The sequence below is a fragment of the Protopterus annectens genome, chromosome 8.part0, assembly GCF_019279795.1.
Source record: "Protopterus annectens isolate FY-2018-M chromosome 8.part0, PAN1.0, whole genome shotgun sequence".
Classification (NCBI taxonomy): Eukaryota; Metazoa; Chordata; order Ceratodontiformes; family Protopteridae; genus Protopterus; species Protopterus annectens.
In genome coordinates, this window is record NC_056741.1 from 1,459,604,574 (window position 1) to 1,459,624,638 (window position 20,065).

A 20,065-nucleotide genomic window follows, 5' to 3' on the forward strand; every position below is an offset into this window, starting at 1 on the left:
ACACCGTTACTTCTACTGACCTTTCCCCTACCCTATCCTTTCTTCTTCTCACATTTTCCACCTACCCTTACTTCTTCTCACATTTCTCTCCCCACCCTTATTTCTTCTCACATTTCTCCCCATCCTTACTTCTTCTCACATTTCCTCCTACCCTTTCTTCTTTTTACATTTCTCCCCTAATTTTACTTCTTCTCACATTTCCCCCACACTGTTACTTCTACTGACCTTTCCCTTACCCTACCCTTTCTTCTTCTAACATTTCCCACCTACCCTGACTTTTTTCACATTTCCCCTTAGTCTTACTTCTTATCATATTTCTCCCCTACCCTTACTTCTCACATTTCTCCACTACCCTTATTCCTTCTCACATTCCTCCCCTACCCTTACATCTTATCAAATTTCTCCACCTACCCTTACTTCTTCTCACATTTCCCACCCTACCCTTATGTCTCCTTACATTTCTCCCCTACACTTACTTCTTTTCATAATTCTCCACTACCCTTACTCCTTCTCACATTTCTCCATATACCCTTAATTCTTCTCACATTGTTCCCCTGCCTTTACTTCTTTTCACATTTCTCTACCTACCCTTACTTCTTCTCAAAATTTCTCCTACTTTACTTCTTCTCAAATGTCGCCCCTACCCTTACTTCTTCTCACATTCTCCCTGACCCTTACTTCTTCTCACATTTCTTACCCTACCCTTACATCTCCTTACATGTATCCCCTATACTTACTTTGTTTCATATTTCTTCACCTATCCTTACTACTTCTCACATTTCTCACCCCACCCTTAATTCTCCTCACATTTCTCCCATACACTTACTTTTTCTCACATCTTTCCACCTACCCTTATACTTCTTCTCACGTCTCCCCTACCCTTACTTCTTCTCACATTTCCACCTACTTTTATTTCTTCTCACATTTCTCCCCTACTCTTAATTCTTCTCACATTTCCAGCTGCCCTGACTTCTTCTCACATTTCCCACCTACCCTTACTTCGTCTCACATATCCTCCACCATTACATCTACTCACCTATATATATTTTTGACTGAAACCTGTGTCCATCACTATATATGTCTGTGTCCAAATAATTGATACCCTTCATATTATAGTTGAATGTAAATTTGAAATATAAGTTAGTATTGTTTCAATAGTCAACAAATTGAGTTATATGTTCCACTGGTCCTTTCCACAATATAAATATATCGTCTAGAAATCAGACGTAACAATCTATATTGTCAGTCCAGTTGGTACCCAAAATAAATTCTTCCTCCCAATCAAGTAGAACTAAGTTGGCGTAAATGGGGGCGCATGCTGCCCCCATAGCTACGCCTTGTGATTGTTTATAGTACTCTCCTTCGAAGTAGATGTAATTATTGTCTAGTACTAGATTCATAAATTCTGATATTAAATCTATTCTATCCCAATCCAAGTGTGCATGTTTGGAAATACTGTTAGTGAATCTCCTGATACCCTCTACCTTCGGTATACAGGAGAATAAGTCTATAACATCTATGGTTAAAAACATTAATTTGTCCTTCCATAAACTGGGCTTAATTCTACTTAAAACGTCCCAAGAGTCTTTGACTAAGTGTGAAACTCCTAGAAAAATGGGTTTTAACCATCTGTCAATAGCCTTTCCAAAAGGGAAGGTTTTACTTTTACTCCCTGAGATTATAGGACGAAATGGTGTGTTGTCTACACAGTTATGGATTTTGGGTATTTTAACAATAGTGACTAAAACAGGGCTGTCAACTCTCAAAAACTTATAGGTATCAATATTAATATGATCATCTAATAAATATTCTTTCAAATATAAGTCTGTTCTTCTATGAGCAATGTTAATTTGATTAATGGAAGAAATTTCATATTTTTCTGTATTATTCAATATTGCATATATCTTCTGTACATATTCATTCATATCATATAAAACAATACCCCCTCCCTTGTCAGGGGTCATGATACAAATGTTCTGTGAATCACAAATGTCCCATAATGCTTTTTGTTCATCACGGAAATTGTTTATTTTATTCTGTAACTCATACATTTCATTGGTCACAACTTTTTCAAAAGCTGTTAATGTGTTGTGCATAGGAGGGGTAAAGTCACTTTTCTTTCTTAATACATTATACCCCTTGTTGTTCTGATTCTGAAAAAACAAACCTAAGTTCAGTTTTCTTAAGTATAATTTTAATTCAACAATATTATCCACAAGATTGAACCTTCTCATAGGTATGTATTTCATACCCCTAGTAAATAGCTTAAAATGTTCAACTTGAACCTGGTATTGTGAGCAATTGTAAATATTAAAATCTCCCATACTACATATCACACCCTGTTTTGCAATAATCTCCTGTTCCCCAACTAATTCAGTGGAAATACTATCCACCTTGTTGTCTACGGGGTATGATTCCCACAATCCCAATGTCTCCATGTCCATGTTCCACCATAGTGGTCCATTTTCCACTCCTGCTGTTGTCCTAAAAAATTCTTTCAGTTACTATAATTTTGGTGGGACTGCCATTGGTCCTCATTGTTAACACTCCTAGTTTTCTGCCTGTTCTGATAGGTGCCCCCCCAAGCTTGTCTTTTTCTTTATTCCACTTATATGCTGTATTACTTTCATATTGTTTTAAATCCCTAATATATTTTTTACATTGCCTATCAAACATTTTCTTGCAGTTCATTTCTGCATAAACATATTGCTTCTTGTGTAAAGTCTCCCACTGTGCATAAATTAAATCATTCATAATGGATTAGTTCAGTTCTTCCACTTCTTTTAACAGCCTACTCATTTTACTATCATTGCAAGTTATAATGAATTCCATAAAATGCATGCCAAACTTGTCAAACATCTTATTACATTCATTAATGTTGGCATCATTCATTTCAATCCCCATGGGTTGTTTGAAAAAAACGCAACCCCATAGGAATAATGTGGCTATCTAAACATTTCCTTAAATACAAGTTGTGCATCTGTAATGCTTTAATATTATTAAGCTTTTTACCAAAACTATAGATAGGCTCTTTTAAAAGTTCCATGCTCCACATTAGCTTCGTTAGAGTGGTTATTATTGTCAACATTAATGTTGTGAAAGTCATATTGATGCGGCATCAATATGACTTTCACAAAGCTTTCTTTAGTTATGTTAGGAACCTGGGTGGTAATTCCCAGATATGCTCAGAATTAGTCCAAAATGACAAAAAATACACCGAACCCACAGACATTGCCAACATCCTACCTGACAGGTTCAGCGCAACCCCCCACCCCCACCAAAAGGGCAAATATCTATCCTAGCAGAGTGCTGCCCCCCTGACATCTCAGGTGCTCAGGTAAGAGCCGCCCTCTCCAAAGCAAAAAACACAGCATCAATGGGACCAGACGGTGTCCCGGGCTGCGTCCTACATGAACTCCAAGAAGAGGTAAACCCAAACATAAAACTACTGTTCAATCTCAGCCTTACTACAGGATATGTGCCCAAAGAGTGGCATACAGCAACAGTGATCCCTCTCCACAAAGGTGGTGCCTCAGTGGATCCTGGAAACTATCGCCCCATAAGCCTGACTAGCTTGGTCTGCAAAGCTATGGAAAGGATCATCATGGACCTCATAAATAAAGATATTGGGGACCTACAGACACTGGATCCTACCCAGTTCGGCTTTGTTAAGGGCAGATCCTGCCTCTTAAACCTGATTGATTTCTTTGAAACAGTCACCAGGCCGTTGACAAGGGGAAGGTGGTCCACACAGCCTACCTGGACCTCGCAAAAGCCTTCGATACAATACCCCACTCGGGCATTATAGATAAGCTCACCAGCTTAAAATATAAACCCTTATGTCACTAGATGGATTGCAAACTGGCTCAAGGACAGAACCCACATGGTTAGAATTGCTGGAGCCATGTCAGACTCCTAACCAGTTACAAGTGGCATCCCACAAGGCTCAGTCCTGGGACCTCTCTTGTTCGGTATATATTTCTCGGAGGTACAGGCCAACACGGAAGGACTGTGGCTGACCAAGATCGCAGATGACTGCAAACTGGGCACCATAATTGACTATCCAGCCAACACAAGCATCCTCCAAAAGGGCCTCATAGAAACAGACAACTGGTGCCAGAGCCATGGCCTCAAGCTAAATGCCAAAAAGTGTATAGTCATCCACTTTGGCAAAAACAAAGTTCCCACAAATTACCACATAGGTGGTAATCCATTAAGTACCAAAGAAGTAATTAGGGACCTGGGGACCCAAGTTGAGAGCAATCTCTCATTTGACAACCACATGGCCAAAGTGGTTAGAAAAACATTTTATATAGCCCACCTAATCATGAAGGGATTCACATCTAGATCAGGGGAGGTCATCATGCCTCTTAACTCATCCCTCATCAGGCCGATAATTGAGTACAATGCCCCTTTTGGGTTGTACCATATCAGACACCTGCAGCAACTGGAAAGACCCTAAAAGTACCTCACCAAGAGGATCAAAGGGCTCAAACAGATGCCATATGCTGCCCAGTTAAAGAAACTCCAGCTCTACTCAGTGGCATACTGCTTGTTCAGAGGCGATCTGTGCCTGACGTATAAAGCCATGTCCAACCCAGAATTAATGGACATGCTGCACCTCAGAAAATCCAAATCCCATCGAGCTACACGCTCGAAAGACTTGAACCTCAGCACTGAAATAAATAGGACATGCTGGAGGGACAGATTCATAACCCAGAGGCTCCCTTCACTCTGGAATAAAATCCCAGTCCAGGTTAGGCAGAGTCCCTCATTGACTCTCTTCAAGAGGAATCTTGATGAGTGTATGGGAGATCGTAGGTTTACCCCGGGTATCACTTCTGTGTCACTGTTAGGCATGGGCACAATATACTAACCTCAAAAAAGGGCATAGCAAAATTAATTTAAAATGGGTGGCGAAAGCCAAACACATTCTGGCTAGGCTTATAAATGCCCTAGGGCAGATAGCCTAGTATGAACCTATGAACCTATGAACATTGATGTTGACAATAATAACCACTCTATCGAAGCTAATGTGGAGCATGGAACTGTTAAAAGAGCCTATCTGTAGTTTTGTTAAAAGCTTAATAATATTAAAGCATTCCAGATGCACAACTTGTATGTAAGGAAATGTTTAGATAGCCATATTATTCATATGGGGTTGCGTTTTTTCAGACAACCCATGGGGATTGAAATGAATGATGCCAATAATAATGAATGTAATAAGATGTTTGACAAGTTTGGCATGCAGTTTATGGAATTCATTATAACTTGCAATGATAGTAAAATGAGTAGGCTATTAAAAGAAGTGGAAGAACTGAATGAATCCATTATGAATAATTTAATTTATGCACAGTGGGAGACTTTACGCAAGAAGCAATATATTTATGCAGAAAGGAACTGCAAGAAAATGTTTGATAGGAAATGTAAAAAATATATTAGGGATTTAAAATAATATGAAAGTAATACAGCATATAAGTGGAATAAAGAAAAAGACAAGCTTGGAGGGGAGCACCTATCAGAATAGGCAAAAAACTAGGAGTGTTAACAATGAGGACCACTGGCAGTCCAACCAAAATTATAGTAACTGAAAGAATTTTTTAGGACAACAGCAGGAGTGGAAAATGGACCACTATGGAGGAACACGGACATGGAGACATTGGGATTGGGGGAATCGTACCCCATAGACAACAAGGTGGATAGTATTTCCACCAAATTAGTTGGGGAACAGGAGATTATTGCAAAACAGAGTGTGATATATAGTATGGGAGATTTTAATATTTACAATTGCACACAATGCCAGGTTCAAGTTGAACATTTTAAACTATTTACTAGGGCTATGAAATACATACCTATGTGAAGGTTCAATCTTGTGGATAATATTGTTAAATTAAAATTATACTTACGTAAACTGAACTTAGGTTTGTTTTTTCAGAATCAGAACAACAAGGGGTATATTGTATTAAGAAAGAAAAGTGACTTTACCCCTCCTATGCACAACACATTAACAGCTTTTGAAAAAGTTGTGACCAATGAAATGTATGAGTTACAGAATAAAATAAACAATTTTAGATTTAGAAATAATTGGAGCTGTGATGAATAAAAAGCATTATGGGACAGTTGTGATTCACAGAACATTCGTATCATGACCCCTGACAAGGGAAGGGGTATTGTTTTATATGATATGAATGAATATGTACAGAAGATATATGCAATATTGAATAATACAGAAAAATATGAAATTTCTTCCATTAATCAAATTACAATTGCTCATAGAGGAATAGACTTATATTTGGAAGAATATTTATTAGATGATCATATTGATATTGATACCTATAAGTTTTTCAGAGCTGACAACCCTGCTCTAGTCACTATTGTTAAAATTCCCAAAATCCATAAGTGTGTAGACAACCCACCATTTCGTCCTATAATCTCAGGGAGTAAAAGTAAAATCTTCTCTTTTGGAAAGGCTATTGACAGATGGTTAAAACCAATTTTTCTAGGAGTTATGCACTTAGTCAAAGACTCTTGGGACGCTTTAAGTAGAATTAAGCCCAGTTTATGGAAGGACAAATTAATGTTTTTAACCATAGATGTTATAGACTTATTCTCCTGTATACCGAAGGTAGAGGGTATCAGGAGATTCACTAACATTATTTCCAAACATGCACACTTGGATTGGGATAGAATAGATTTAATATCAGAATTTATGAAGCTAGTACTGGACAATAATTACATCTACTTCGAAGGAGAGTACTATAAACAATCACAAGGCATAGCTATGGGGGCAGCATGCGCCTCCATTTATGCCAACTTAGTTCTACTTGATTGGGAGGAAGAATTTATTATGGGTATCAACTGAATTGACAATATAGATTGTTACGTCCGATTTCTGGACGATATATTTATATTGTAGAAAGGACAGGTGGAACATATATCTCAATCTGTTGACTATTTAAACAATACTAACTCATATTTAAAATTTATATTCAACTATAATATGAAGGCTATCAATTATTTGGACACATACATATATAGTGATGGACACAGGTTTCAGTCAAAAATATATCAGAAGGAGACATTTTGTAACTCATACCTGGAATTTGCAAGTAATCATCCCCATTCTCAGAAAAGAAGTATATTTAAAGGGCAGTGTATCAGAGCGGCCCAAATGACTATGGTACATTCTGAAATGGTAGATGAAATCAACAACATTAGTGAGATGTTTAGGAAGAGAGGGTATTAGGACAATTTAATACTGGATATAGCCAATTATGTAAAAAAAGAATGGGGGAAGAAGTATATAACACTGTTGGGCAATGATTCTATTACCCAAAATAACACAAAAAAGCAACCTGATAACAACATGGGATTTAATCTAGCTTGTATTTTAGAATTTAACCCATATGTGGGGGAAGTTCAAAATATTATTTATAATGATTGGAACATTTTAAGGACTGATGAAGGGGTACACAACAAGCTTGGAGATACACTTACTTTTGTTTACAAGACAGGGGCTAATGTTAAAAGAATGATGGAAACTATGACTACAGGTAAAGAGAATAAAAATAAGGACATGATGGATGGCACTAGTAAATGTGGACATTGTAATCAGTGCTATACTATTATGGAAGAGAAATCTATGACATTGGGAAATTGTAATAATAGTAGAGTTAGATTCAAGAGTGGGAATTGTCAGAACCAACGTCATATATTTAGGGAAATTCACAAAATGTCCTAGTTTCTATGTGGGGAAAACAGATAGAAGATTCAGGAATCGTATATACGACCACCTATACTGTATAAAAAAGAAGGATAAGAACAATGCATTATACAGACATTTGGAAACCAGTAGCAGTTGTGGCTCTTTCAAATTTGCCATTTTAGATGTTGTTAAGACTAATCCTATATAGGCGGAAATATTAGGGCCAAACTGGGGGAGAAAGAATTCAGGTGGCAGATTCAATTGAATGCTGCCAATCCCCCAGGACTTAATGAGTGCATTCCTACTAAACCCTTGTTACAGGTTTAGTCAGTACAATTACAATGTTCATTGTATAGGTATATTTTTTATACTACTATTTATATTGTTGGTATACTGTAAGTATTTTTTAGGTAATTTATTACAATACATGTTATTTTTTTAAATGTATTAGATATTCATGTTTATATCAGATTTATGGAACTCATATTTATTGTATTATAGCATACTAGATAGTAGTACTAACATTAGTTGTTTTTGAATGTATCCCACTGAACTGCATATAGCGTTTTAATTTGAATTTGATGTGTTGGTTCTTTAAATACATATAATTTGGTTCTAGTAATTTAGAATGGCTCACAATTTGTTTGGATAGTAGATTTTATTTCAATGATGGAATTGAGATGAGTATTTGTTCTGAAGAAATCTATGGGTTGTAGATGAAATCACTTAACTAACTTGGATTAAAGTGAAATTGCTGTATATCACTGTTGGGACGTGACACTTTCTATATCTTTGAACAATTTTTTATTGTGTTTGGTAGTAGTTTTGGTTCATTGATACTTCGTCTTTTTGGTATTATTTGTAATGTATAAAAGAACAGGATGTAAGATAACAGATCTACAGATGTTAGCCTTTTATGGAGGGGGACTGTTCACCTGGAATATGGATTCTTAGTGTTGTAGCTATAGTAAATAAGAAATGTTCATAGAATATTTGTGATGAGACAGGGACATCCTCCTGTAAATGGACACCAGTGGAACCTAAGGAGAAGAGATTCAGTCTGCCATCACCTTATGTTGTGGATACAATTCCTCTTGTTTGTTGAAGCAAACGGGAATTTTAGAACATTTACCTAAGAGTAATAGTCTGTCTATACTTTATAGGAGCTCTTAGACTTTACCCAAAAGATATTTTGAAATTAATACATAATCTGTAGGTCTTTTAGTATATATTCTTACTCGGTAGCTAAGGTCTGGAACTCTCTCTCCCTAACCATAAGAACAATTACCAACATGGAAGCCTTCAAATCTGGTCTAGCACTAGTTAAGTTAGTACAAAGTTAAGCACATGTTCAACTCCTGGCTAACTTTCCTTATTACCCCACCTTAGCTCTCTCTCTCTCTCTTAGTCATAGGTTACTGACTGCTCGACAATGTATCACTGTAACTCTAATTATAAAGATGTACTGAAAACATGTATTGCCCAAAGAATTATGTAAAATACCTTCCCTCTACATTAAAGGTGCTAAGAGTTTATATGATATTTGTACATGGCTATATTTGATTGTATTACTTTGTTTATAAAGTTAAAAGGTTAAAAGTTAAAATGCTTGTACATATGTTTGTTGCTCGATATGATGCATACTACCTATACACTGACAATGTTATAGTTGTATGTATGTACACAGTTGTAAAGTCCTGCAATTTATTTTTGCATAGAGCTTTTCTCTACAGGCCTCTACTGAAAATTAGTTCTGATTAACCCAGGCAGACTTTCCCAGTAAACAAATATCAAATAAATAAATAAAAATAACATTTCAGAAAGCATGTTTGGTGCAGTAGGTTATTTCCATGATTTCAGTTAACTTTGTTGAAAAACTCAGATTTAAGTTTTGATTCTGAAATAAAACTGTAAATGTGTTCTAGAGCTTTGGCCATCAGCGATTTATAGACCACAAAAAAAAAATTAACTAAATAAAAAATACATATATACACAAAATACAAAGATTGTCTGACAGATTAAAGAAATATGTGTGCATGTGTGTGTTTGTGTCTATTTACATTTATATCTATGTATGTAAGTATATAAAACACACACACACACACACACACACACACACACACACACACACACACACACACACACACACACACACACACACACACGCTATGAAAATGTCAACACTAGAAGTCAGGGTTGTGGCATATTTTGTGATTATGAAAGCAGGCCTGGATATCTGAGATGTTTTGTTTTTTTTTTCCATGTAGGTTAACATATCTTTGATGACTATATTATTAACTGCTATTTTACAGTTCCATTTAGAAGTACTAAATACTGAGGTAAAGAATAAGAAAAAACCCATAAAAATTACTAATGATTCTAAAAGGCAGATGTGCACTGGTTAAGAGTATAAGTTGCAGCAGTAGACTCTTAATCTTTATTTAGCGTGAACATATAGGCCTGGAAATTTAGCTGGTTATTGAATTTGCACATTGCTTAAATGTACTGCAGCTCTGAAAATAAAATCAATGCATGTCCTCATGAGAAGATCTAAAGCTGATTGTTTTCCATGAAGCCACAAATGAAAACATTAATAATTCCAGACTATCTAGGAATATGGCAGAAAATATTATTTACTTTGATATAGTTATAGATTTTACAAGGCGGCAGAGGATGTAAAGAAGTTCATATCATGGATTAACATAATATTGCTATCATACCATGCGCTTGATGGATCCATCCTTACAAGAAAAAAAATCTAATAATTGTGGCTTGAGGCTGCACATCTGAAGTAGTTTGTGGATTTCACTGCTGCTGAGTTTTCTTTCTCAGTTTCTAGCACAAAGGCCAGTAAGTTCATGAATTTTAATCATTTTGATTCAAATATATGTTACAGTTTCCTTTCCCTCAACACTACAAATGATATACAGGTAAACTTTCTCGTTAAACTATAACTGTATTATCATTTAGTTCCAAGAAAATGAAGATATATAAACAGAATAATATGAGAACGTCTTTGAAGAAGGTCATGGGGATAATGCGCATTTTCGGAACTGTATGTCCACTTCCAATAGGTATCCTCCACCCTCGACACACACCATGGGTGGAATCCCTCCTAAAAATGGGCTCCTGAAATGACAACCAAAAACTTAATTCAGATAATCAAGCATTCCAGAAAAAAGGTTTAGGTCATGCGTGTTGGTGAATGCGCCCTTTTAAAAACAAATTCTTACAAATTCTTGTATATCTTTTTATGCAAAAGAAATTATTTGTATAAGTGAATGGTATGGCATTCATGGTGTCTATGTGGTACAGACATTAAAATGGCAGGGCTAAAGGGATGGCTTCCTGGACACAGACTGATAGGGGGCATAATTGCCAATATGAGATGGTGTAGGAATGCAGTGCCATCACGGTTTTATGAAGCTTTATAAATGAATTCTGTTAGTGTGTTTGCCCTCGTGGATTAAGCATTACATTTTAGCAAGTGCTTTGCTAAAGTTATATGGCAAAAGATCCTTGTTTTATTTTATTTTATTTTTTGGCCCCCTAAGTTTGAGTTCAGGAGAAGCACCACTTCAGAGAAATGCACAGGGTACCAGATGACCAAGATATGGTTATGCTACTTTCATATTGAGGTTATTTTCATGCTTCTGATCTGAAAAGGGGATTCATTTAGTTGTTGTCTGTGTAACAGAGTGTCTCATTGAAGACATACTCTATGTAACTGTTTAATGTAGCTGTGAGATGTCAGCACTATGTGTATCATCTAACCATAAGACCTTTTACTTTATTTCTGACACTAGGCATAGAATGATATCCAATTCTTAGAGCAAGTGAACAAAGTTTTCATGAATACTAACCCGCCTGCCTTTTAAATGGATTTAAAAGTCTAAACTTCTCGAACCCTAAATTTTCTTTACCCTTTCTGTTGCTCCCATAAATGCCTCTTTGGATTCACTGTCCACCTGCCATTCCAATAGTCCATACTAATTCATTTACAGATCTCTATTGGTAAATGAATGCTGGGTAATTCAAGAAGAAGCTAGGCCCCAGCATCTGCTTCCTGTGCCCCTTCCCCATCCTCTTTCATCCTTGTACAGGATATCACCATAACTGCTGCTTGACACTATATTTATTACACACACGTATCATGCCCCTATTTGTCTATTCTGTTCACTAGTGACAAGAAATCGAGCTCCTATAAATCTAGTTATAGATGCTGAGTTCTTGTCCCTTTTATTTCATTTAGACTCCTTCCAGAAGCTTGATGTTTATTTTTTATATATCCTCTGGAACTGCACATACTACTAAAGGTTTGACCTAGCCATTGCTCAGAATGTCCAATAGACTGGAAGCATTATCTCTTATGCAATCTATCCTGCTAATGATATGGCCCATCATTGTGTTGGCTGCTTTCAGTACTATCTTACTCTGCTGCTGTTAGCCAGTCAAGGTGGGATCCATTCTGTATTTTATTGCCATCAATTCTTCATCTCCTAGGTCTTCTGAGTCATGATAGAATAAACATACTGCTTTACTAAACAATGTTCATTAAATAAAATTACTTAGTGGTCGTCACTGAAGTAGGAGTCAAGTATTCCACAAAGAGGACTTGGATGTACTAATGCAAGTCATAGAACCACATTGATAAGGTATGACATTTTACAGAAATGGCTCAATGAACCACACAACCTGTTGATTCACTTCAAACTGTTGTGTCCTAGAAACAATAATTTATTTGTTTTGTGTGCACTGAACTTGAAGTGCCTTCTGTCATTTCATCAAACTATCCAATTCCTCACTGCCATCCTCTCCTCTTCCTCCTAACACTGTGTGATCAGAGATGAGGATAATTCTGTTCTCTCATCTCATTGGTATGTTTAAAACAAGCACAGAAAAAGTTAATGGACCCAGGCGTGACCTCTTTGGCACTCAGCTAATACACTTCTTATTCCTACTGATTCCATCCCTTTAGCTACAACCTGCTGTTTAATGTATTTCAAACCTGCAGCTATTCAGTTCCTCTTTCTTTGTCATTTCCAAAACAGTCTTATTTTTTTAGCATTTCAGTGAGTCAACATTCTTGATAAATCTACAGGGACAGTGCCAAAAATGCAATCATTCACATTCATTCAACCAGAGCAGGTCAGTCATAACAGAAGAAAAAGTCACTATTGCAGGTAAATCATATAAAGAGAAGCCAAGTGGAATTACAAACTTCACAAAGGGTCTCGTTACATCCATCAAGTTAGCTATTTTAGAATTTGAATTCTTTCTTTTTCCCATGAAAAGAATTTATAGAGTGAGAATTACTACCAGTTTAAAACTGTTTGCATGCGAGTTAAATTTGACTTTCTTAGTAAAATATCTTCCAAGGTAAACCGATGTTAATGATGTGAAGAACAAATCTCTTTGAATTTGTTATTAACTCCCAGTTTACAAGCTTTAGAGACAGTGTGAGAGAACAGAGATTAAATCTGTACTAAATACATCATGCTAGCATTTTTACAGTATGAGAACAAAAGACATTCCAAGATTAAATGGAATAAGGTAAAGGTCTACATTACTTGAAAGCAGACAAAAGTTATAGTAATTATGGAAGATTGTAATTATTTATACATAGTTGTGAGTATGCTGGGTGATAACAATACCTATGAAGAAGTCACATTAATATAACAGTTAATTAGGCATATAAATATTGATCCAGTGCTTTTGGATTGATTACATAATAATGACATTTCATTAACTGCTGAAAATTCCAGAAAGAGTGTTTTTTTCTGCGATACCCAAGTTACATAGACCACCACTTTACCTACAGCTAGGCTCAATTGTCATTGCATAGGGCTACAAGACAGAAGTCTTTTCATAAGTAGATAAAATGGTGAACTTTTTAGTACAGAAGTATTTATCCTATTTAAAAGATCTGTGAGATTTAAAAAAATATGTATACTCTGACAGTTAAGGAAGATAATTAATTTAAGAAGCTGTAGATGTTGTATCATTGTACTGTTGTTTTTCAACAACAAGAGGACATAGGTTCATAGGTGTGTACTAGGCTAATGGCCCTGGAGCCTTTACATGCCTGGCTCATAGGATTACCCTGGCATAGTGCCACCTGAAATTAGTTTCCAGTGCCTCTCTCAAGTAGAGTCACTGGAGTGATCCCCGGGGTGAATTTTCTATTTCTCATTCACTCATCAAGATCTGTCTTGAAGAGGGTCAGTGAGGTGCTCTGTTTGACATGTATGGGAAGTCTATTCCATAGCATGGGCAGTCTCTGGGTTATGAACCTGTCCCTCCAGCACATTCTGTCAATTGTGGTAATGAGGTTGAGGTCTTTGGAGTGTGTGGTGCGGAGTGATTGGGATTTCTTTAGATGTAGCATTTCTAAAGAGCTGGGTCAGACATGGCTTTGTAAGTCAAGTAGAGAGTGCCTCTAAGTAGGTGATATGAGACAGAGAATAGTTTGAGTTTTTTGAGTCTGTCCATATAGGAAAAGTGTTTAAGGCCAAAAATCCTCTTTGTCAGGTACTTTTGCGGCCTCTCCAGTTGTTGCACGTGTCTAGTGAGGTACATGCCAAATGGGACATTGTACTTGATGACTGGCCTAATGAGGGAAGAGTAGAGGGAGACAGTGACCTCTTTCTTCCTGGATGCGAAACCCTTAGTAATGAGATGTGCCACACAGAAAGACTTTCTGACCAGCAGTGGCAATGTGGTGGTCAAAAGAGAGGTTGCTGTCAACCTGTGTTCCCAGATCTCTTATAACACTTTCTGTGTTCAGTGGACTACCATTGATGTGGTAATTCATGAGAACTGTGTTTTTCCCAAAGGGGGTGACAACACATTTTTTGGCATTGAGCTTAAGGCCATGGCCCGTGTACCAGTTGTTGGTCTCAGTGAAGCCTTTCTGTAGGATGTCAACATCAATTGGGGAGTTAATAATGGCTCCCAATTTGCAATCATCTGAGAACTTTGTCAGCCAGAGTCCCTTTGTGCTGGCCTGGACTTCTGAGAAGTAGATGCCAAAAAGGAGAGGACCCAGGACCGATCCCTGTGGGACTCCACTCGTGACTGGTCAGCAGTCTGACTTGGAGTCAGCTACTTTCACACTGTGGGTTGTATCTGTGAGCCAGTTTGCAACTCACCTAGTGATATAGAGGTTGCTGCCTAGTTTGGTGAGTTTATCAATAATTCCTGAGTGATGATGCCTAGCTTAGTTATGATTATGACTGTTTTAATGTCTCATACCAGTTATCTTAGTAAGGATGTGGAATCCTTCATCTAATACTATGGGTGATATTGAAATAGTTTTGTTTTGGGCAGAATATTTTAGACAGAAGACTGGCGTAGAGATGGTACTGACTTTAACACTGCAGCAGTAGTGACAGAATGGGACACTTCTGGGATTTATAAAAAGTAAAAATTTGGAAAATCAGATTTTATAAACATGTTACTGATGATTTTCTTTTCATTTGGAACTGTGATGAAATGGCAACAAGAGAATACATCTGCCTTATGAATCAATGTACAACATTACTGTATTTTACTAAGACAATCTCCAATACAGATATTATATACCTTATAGGTTCATACGTATGTACTAGGCTAATGATCACAAGCACCTTTTTAAGCCTACCCATGCATCCCAAATCTCTTGACAACTTCCAGTACCTTTGATAAGTATTAGCAGGGGTTGGGAAATGGAATATTTACAAGCAGGGGCCTGGAAGATAAACCATTTACAGGCTGCTTGTGTCCATTAGAGACTTAGGTGTCAAATCAGGAATGAATTTCCTGTTCCTCATACAGTTGTCCAAGTTACACTTGACTTTGGTTAGGGAGAAACTCTGCTTCACATGGATGTTCCAGAAAGAGATAGTTTCTGGAATACATACCTGCCTTTCCAGCAGGTCCTATTTATATCACAGGCAAGGTTTAAGTCTTTAGAATGAGTAATTCTGTGGGAAAAATCTGGAACCTACTTCCTGGTGAACTCACATCTCTTTCTTCAGCTCCACTATTCAAAAAGAAACTCAAAATATACCTTACAACCCACTGGCTATGTCCTTGTACCAACCCAGACTAAGATTCCTCTTCCTCTTATCTTATGTTCTAGCACTAAATACTACTCACCTCATAGCTACTTTTAAGACCATTACCTTCTTCCCCTCTGTTAATCTGATCATTTAGCTAACTTGAGACTGTACAAAACCCATTCTTCTCAGAGACTATTATAAGTTAGGATAATTGTACCCAGCAAGGAATTTATGAATGTGTCACTGCCTTATAGATGAGTCACTGCCTTTTAAATAATGTGTCCCTGCCTTGTAAATAATTATCTGTTCTTCTGTGATGCATATACAGCTTTGATTGTGGATAGCCAGGGAATTGTTATAGCTAGGCTTGTATAGGCCCTAGGGCCGATAGCCTAGTACCACCCTATGAACCTAAGAATGTCTCACATCCTTCTAAATACTTTTTTATTCTATTATTGTTTGGTCCTAAAAAAAAAAAAAAAATTGGTTTGTTATCTGTCATGATTACTATGTTACCATGTAAACAGCTGTTTTGTCTGACAAGTGAACTGTATCTGTAGTTGCAATATTCTGTTTTGTTTTTATGTGGAGCTTTTCTCCCCGGGCCTCTACTGAAAACGGACATATATCCAGTTAGACTAGCCCAGTCAACAAATGTAAAATAAGTAAATAAATAAAATAAAATAATTCTGGTGCTGTTTCTTTTACAGATATGCAGGAGGTACATCAGGGTAGGTAGGGGCTGACAATACCTTGTATGCCAGGCATAGATCTCCCCTCAACAGACAGTATAAAAGGCAGGACATAGGAGTATGGCTTTGAGGCCATCTGCATAGGGCATGTTACTTACGCCCGTTATTCTTTTATAAGGTATATCTGTGGATGTATCAGTTGTTGGTTGTGCCTGGTTTGGTACATACCAAAGGGGGAAATCTACTCAATGACTGGCCTGATGAATGTTGAATACAGTAGAACAATGACCTCCTCAGACCTTGATCCATACCATTGTTTATAATATGCACAGCATAGTGTGATCTCTGCACTACAATAGACACATGATGGTCAAAGGCTAGATTGCTGTCTACATGTGCACCCAAGGTAATGATTACTGGGTTAACTCTTAGGGGTGTGTTGTCAATATGATAGTTACCAGGGGTGTATGACTTCCTGAAGGATACAATTATGCATTTTTTTGGCATTTAGTTTTAGTCCATGCCTCTGACCCAAGTTGTCTGTGTCAGTCCTTCCTGGAAAACATTAGTGTCAGTGGGGTATTGTATGACTGCTCCTAATTTGCAGTCATCTGCAAGGTTGGTCAGCCAGAGGTCCTTGACAGTGGCCTTGACATCAGACAAGTAAATGTCAGAAAGGAGCAGGTCCCAGAACCGATCCCTGAGGAACTCTGCTTATGACTGGCCTCTTTGTACAGCATGGATTTGGTTGATAGGCAGCATGGATTTTGACCAAGGCACAGTGCAATCACTGCTTTCTACCAGTAGCATAGCTAGGGTGGGATGAAGGGGCTAGCTGACTAGGGTGCAAAATGTTATGGGGTGTGATTGGCCATCCAAGACTGATCCTGATTACTCTTTAATGTATACTGCCTTTTAAAAGCCCATATTGGGTTTGTTTCTTTATTTTTTAACTTAAGACCCTGAATGCTGTAGCACTCCATATGCTGTATAAAATGTAGCAACCGCAGTTGTTACTTTATCTTTTTTTTTTCCTAAGCTAAATTCTGTGGAATGAGGGTTGGAGGCAGGCTGCAGAAATGGGACCTGCATTTAAAAGCCCCAGGTGCCGGATCATGGACCTTTTTTTTGGTATTCAATTTAACAGCTGGAGCTGTAGGACGGGGCATGTATTTCACATGCCAAAAGGAGCTGACCTTTTTTTTTTTTTTTTTTTAATTTTTTTATTTTTTGCTCTGAGGAGGCTGGAAGCTACACTGCCACTGCTTTATACTGTTTCACGAATCATATATATGTATATATATATATATAGATAGATAGATATACATATATAGAGAGATATATATATAAAATATGAACATCATAGTACTAAATGGAACTATTTTCCTTGACATGAAATGCACAACTGAGGTAACTGACCATACTCTTTTTTTGCAGAAGATGACAGAGTGTGGATTTTCCAATGAGGTTAACACCTGTGTTTAAAAACTACCTGACTGGCAGAACATTCAGAGAAAAAGAAGCAAAATTTAAAACTGAAACGTCTATGCTATCCTCAGATGTCTCTCGGTATTCCATGTTTGGCCTTGCTTTATTTTCATTATTTTAGTCTATAATGGAATCTTCCACAACTTAATAATATTGCTATGCAGATGTCATTACACATGCTGTCTGATATACAATCACCAAGAGCTTCTTACAGCACGGCTTCTTGCACCTCTGGAAGTGGTTAACTGCTAACAGTATAGTTATAAGTGCATCTGAAACACTGTGATTGTAGTCTGGAATCTCAAAAAGTATTAAAAATGCTTATGATATCATTAATATCAAACTCACAAATATACCACTGCAGTTATCACTACCCATAAATATCAAGGGTCATTTTATAGCATTCTTTATCATTCAGCACACCCGGAGAAATAGCAATTAGCAAAGTAGTCACACAACTTAAAACTGCTTATAGAATTTTTCATCTTCTTGTGGTAGATACAAGTGCAATTGTTCTTTACACATTAATACTCAAGCTTGAGTATGGCCTCTGCTTCATTGCACTGACCTCTCCTCAGTGTACTATAAGCCTGACTAGCTTGGTCTGCAAGGCTATCATCATGGAACTCATTAACAGAGGCATTGGGAACCTCAAAACATTGGACCCTACCCAGTTCAGCTTTGTTAAGGGCAGATCATGCCTACTAAACCTGGTGGACTTCTTTGAAACAGTTACCAAGGCTATAGATGAGGGAAAGGTGGTACACACAGCCTACCTAGACATCGCAAAGGCCTTCAACACCATTCCCCATTGTGGTATTATAGACAAGCTCACCAGCCTGAACATAAACCCCTATGTCACAAGATGGGTTGCCAACTGGCTCACAGACAGATCCCACATGGTGAGAGTTGTGGGAGCTTGGTCCAACTCTAAATTGGTTACAAGTGGAGCTCCTCAGGGCTCAGTCCTAGGACCCCTCCTGTTCAGCATATACTTTTCAGAGGTACAGGCAAGCACAGGAGGACTATGGCTGACCAAGTTCACAGACGACTGCAAACTAGGGGCTATAATTGACTCTCCGGCTGACACAGGCATCCTCCAAAAGGGTCTCACTGAAACGGATACATGGTGTCAAAATCTTGGCCTCAAGCTAAATGCCAAAAAGTGCATAGTCATCCCCTTTGAAAAAAACAAAGTGCCCACACCCTACCACATAGGTGGTAGTCCCCTAAATACGGAAGACATAATAAGGGATCTGGGGACCCAAGTAGATAGTAATCTCACCTTTGATAATCACATTGCCAAAGTGGTTAGAAAATCCTTCTACATGGCCCACCTAATCACAAAAGGGTTCACATCCAGATCAAAAGAGGTATTTGTGCTCCTCTACTCATCACTCATCAGACCCATCATAGAGTACAACGCCCCATTTGGGATGTTCTTTACAAGACACCTGCAACAACGGGAAAGACCACAGAAGTACCTCACCAAGAGGATCACTGGCATCAAACAGATGCCCTATGCAGCTCAACTGAAGAAGTTACAGCTGTACTCGGTTGCATACTGCCTACTCAGAGGTGATCTCTGCCTGACATACAAGGCCATTTCCAATCCAGAATTGATGGAAATGCTCCACCTAAAGAAAACCTTATCCCCGCGAGCCCCACACTCTAGGGATCTAAACCTCACCACAACAATAAATACGACGTGCTGGAGGGATAGATTCCTGTCCCAGAGACTTCCCATGCTTTGGAACAAGATCCCAATCTACATTAGGCAGAGCTCCTTGCTAACACTCTTCAAAAGAAATCTTGACGAGTGGATGGGAAACATAAAGTTTACCTCGGGGATCACTTCAGTGGCTCTGCTGGACAGAGGCACAGGGAACTAATCTTAGGGGGTGGCGAAAGCCAACACATTCTGGCTAGGCTTATAAATGCCTTTAGGCAGATAGCCTAGTACCTACCTATGAACCTATATTTTTGTATTTTTCAGAAAATAAACGTTTATGGAAAACCTGTTGTTCTATTAATTTTCTAAATGAATTAGAGTAATATTCAAAATTGTCTCTGAATTTTTGGCCTTTGTTTCAACATTGTTTTTGGCTTTGTCCAGAATTCTTCAGCAAAGTTTTTGA